At 34.5% G+C, this 3,933-nt stretch overlaps 1 long non-coding RNA gene across 1 annotated transcript; it reads right to left on the bottom strand.

Annotated features, from left to right (window-relative positions):
• Window positions 1-1,575: 1,575 nt before the first annotated feature.
• LOC131183790 (uncharacterized) lies at window positions 1,576-3,544 on the bottom strand. Its single transcript, XR_009151795.1, has 2 exons — window positions 3,148-3,544; window positions 1,576-1,773 (listed from the first exon to the last, which is right to left on the bottom strand). It is a non-coding gene; the product is annotated as an uncharacterized LOC131183790 (long non-coding RNA).
• Window positions 3,545-3,933: the final 389 nt, after the last annotated feature.

The following is a 3,933-nucleotide window of genomic DNA, read 5'->3' as shown; positions in this document are numbered from 1 at the left end:
TTATGAAGAGTAGTCCATAACTGATAATAGTGGGCAAGTCCAGTGGTCTGATATCAATTAGCAAAAAAATTCTAGATTTCTTTTGCAGAGTCATAATTAGCAAATTGGATGTGAATGGATGTGATAGAGGTATTGCGAAACCATGTGATGATCTAATGATTTTTACTATCCCAATCCTCAAGACGGTCAGTAAATTTTGCATCAGTTTCATTATTCTCTTTTGTCGGCGTAGTGATATCTCTAGTAATAATATGCCAAATCTTACGACCTATCAAAAAACTTTTCATTCCTTGAATCCAAAGATTATAGTTGGAACCAGTCAGAACTGTTACAATAGGTTTTAAAATATCAGATTTCTCTATTGGTTTTCTGGTCTGTAGCAGAGTGTAGATTGATAACAAGATGAGTAGAAAAAGTGGTATAAGAACAGGAATGAAAGAATGAATCAGAACAAGTTATAGAGAGAGAAGAGAGACTCCAGAAACTAAGAATAAAAGCCTTAAGGTTTTGATACTATATTAGGAGAAAGAATACAAGTGATGATAGAAAAGATTATGTATATGTATGTTGTCTTATTTATAGAGATATTACATCTATTTATACATGAGAATATAGCTAATTTTGATAAGAATAATAATTATTATAATAATGCTAAATAAATCTCCTATAATAATGTAAAGACAGATTTTCTTATAATCATGTTAATATACTGAAACAGCAGACTCGAAAAAAATGAAGAAAACAACAGCCCAAGGAAATGTTAATTAACAGTGTAATTTGATTAAAAAAATTATATTTCATTTCAATGTTGACATTAACTGTTGTTTTGCTGGTGGCAGTGACACAATTTGCCATTGTTAATGTCTTGGAGCTGTAATTTATGCCTGGTAATCAAACATGAGTGTCATCATCAATATATGTATATACAGGTTGACGTTCGCGCTCTTACTGTGGTCCGAGAGGTTATGCGGATTAATAAAATTATAATTAAAATTATGCTACTGATAAAATTTTTAATTAATTATAATTTTATTTTAGATAATAATAGATTTTTTAATACTTATAACTATAAGCTTTAAAAAATTAAAAAAAATTAGATTATTTTTTTTATATAAGATAAGATTTTTTTATATATAAGATAGATTTTAATAGTTAAAATTTGAAAGAATTTTAAAAATTGATGTTTAACATAATAAATTAATTTTTAATGTAAAAAATGTAAAAAGAAAAATAATAAAGAGGTTGTGTCACATGGCAACTTTTAAGCAGCTTTAATAGCTTAGATAGCACAATCTTGAAAATCAAATTTGAAGCTTCAGCTTTAATATTGATTGTCACGACCCAACCTATGGGCCGGACCGGTACTAGGACCTGGGCCAGTTTAAAGCCCCGAGGCCCGTAGTAAGCCTAACTATTCCTCAAATCCATAACCAGGCCCACAATTTAGACCCAATATGCATATAAGATAATTTAAATTAAACTGTTATAATTTCATTTCGGGCCAACTTAGCCTGTAAATTTTCGTAAAACTAAAATCGTGGAGCCCACTCAACCTCATACCTCATTTACAAACTGTTTAAATACCATACAAATCTTCATTTATAAATCTCAAAAATTTAAATTAACACAATTTCTAACAAGGTCCACACTATTACTAACACATGCGGAGTTCTAGATTTTAAATTTAGAAAAGATAGTAAAACAATTAAATAATCGACGTTAAACCTGCGAGGAAGAAAACAGGTTGCTCTGTAAAATAACTCCTCCTGTGGCCTGAAAAAAATATTGAACAGGAGTGAGTGTTCGACTCAGAGAGTAAAATATCAATTTTAACCATAATCTCTATAACTATCTAAAGCTAATGCACCCTGTAGAGTGAAATGCAACATCAACAACAATTGCACATCATAACATCAAAAAGGTAATTTGGAGCACTCACACACCCAGTAATATCAATCATAATATATGGGAGCTGATCCCCTATACAGCTCTCTTAAATCCAACTGTGCCGTGAAGAACTCAAGCCGAATTTCGCTTAATAAACCAAATCGGGTCCCAAATGAAGAACTCAAGCCGTGACTACCCCCGAAGGATCGGGTCCCAGCGAAGATCTCAAGCCGTGTCTACCCGTCCTATCTATAGTCCACACCACATCACACGCTCGCTAACGCACGCACACTGCTCCAAATTACCACAACAACATCCATGGCACTTTAACAGTTGTGAATGCAACATAAAACGTGCCTAGAGTTTAACTACATAGATACATACATATAAGTGATGCATGGGCATGCTTAAACATATAATAATATCGAAATTACAATTAAAATTAATATTTTACTCACAAAGACAATCGATGACTATTGTGGCTGCTGGATGCAGAAAAATAGCTGACATCGATCACCTAATAATTAGATTATAAATTTATTAGTACTAAGTTAAGATAAAACTCTAAAGAGGCAATAGACAGCCTAATTCATGCCGAAAATCCGGCAGAGTTTTCCCTATACCTGGGACCTATCCAACCTGTAAAAAGGCTCAAATAACACTTCTAAATTCTCAATTTCCACAATCACATCTCATCAATATCACATGGCCCCTCCTGGGCCATCCAAATCAGACAATACTCAAAATCTTAAAAATTACATTTTAGTCCCTATAATTGACATTTTTCAAAAATCCACTCAAACAAGCTCTAAAAATTTTAAAATTTTGCCCCGCGGTCCTTAATAATATTATAAGGCTATTGCAAAATGCATTGTAATTTTCTAATCACCAATGAATATTTTATCCAAGAATTTTACTCGATTCCATAAGTTTCCAACATCTAATATATTCTTAATTCAACCCAATTCAATATTCACATATTTAAACCTCCATCCTCAAGCTTCAACCAATTATATAAAATTTAATTATCTTAATTTCAAATAATCTTATATGCCCATATGCTAAAAATCTAACTAAATTCCATCTATATTTTTCAAAAATATTCTACAATAGCTCAAAAATTCAACAAACACCATAGAATATCTCCAAATAATTTTACTTTCATCATATATTTTTTTTAGAATTTTTCTCCAATTTTTCCTGTTTAAGAAACACTGTATTTATGCTCCACAGACCGAGAAATAATAGAAATTGTCTTACCCGAAGTTTATCTGTGTCTCAAAAATTCCAAAAATTTATGAGGAAGCCTCTGGAAGTTAAATCATCTCCATAGCCCATCGGAGCCACCGCCGAAACCACCGTGCGCGGTGGCCGGCCATCGGTCGCCGCCGACATTTGCCGGATCTGATCATACCACCATGTTCCTCTCCTCTTCCTCAGTCCATAGGTGGTCTCGGATCGTCGATCCAACGGTCGGATCGTCGTAGATCTGACGAAAAAGCTTGAAAAACCCGAAACTTCTCTCCTCCATATCTCACTCATCCGACCTCCATTTGCTGCAAAATGGGTATCAAAAGAAAGCTCTCGGAATAAGCTTTCCAACGCCACCTGAATCGCCTCGATCGAATGTCGGATGAAGCAGGAATCGCGCCGGAAAGCCGCTACCCACTGTGTGCGCTTTTTCTCTCTCTTCTCCCTTTCTTGCCGCCATTTCTGGTGGTTATGGCCGTCGCCGGAAAAAGAAAGAAGAAGAAGAGAGGGAAGGAGAGGAGAGAAAAGAGAGAATTGGGGGGGGGGGGTCCTCCCGTTTTTCACCATTTTTTTTTTTTTAAATGTTTGGCAGTGACAGTGGAAACCCACTGTCACACGCCAAACTCAAATCACCTTTTTTTTTTTTCTTTTCAGGGTTGTTACATTCTTCCCCCCTTAAGAAAAATTCGTCCTCGAATTTTCGAAGAAACAAGAGATATGGAAAAGAAGATTATCGGAACAAGTGCAATCATTACTCCTCCAGCTATGCAGAGATTGGTAAAACATTTATTCTTC

The sequence above is a fragment of the Hevea brasiliensis genome, chromosome 10 (assembly GCF_030052815.1).
Source record: "Hevea brasiliensis isolate MT/VB/25A 57/8 chromosome 10, ASM3005281v1, whole genome shotgun sequence".
In the NCBI taxonomy this organism is placed as follows: domain Eukaryota; kingdom Viridiplantae; phylum Streptophyta; class Magnoliopsida; order Malpighiales; family Euphorbiaceae; genus Hevea; species Hevea brasiliensis.
The sequence above is the reverse complement of the archived record's forward strand: the minus strand, read 5'-3'. Positions and strand labels throughout refer to the sequence as shown.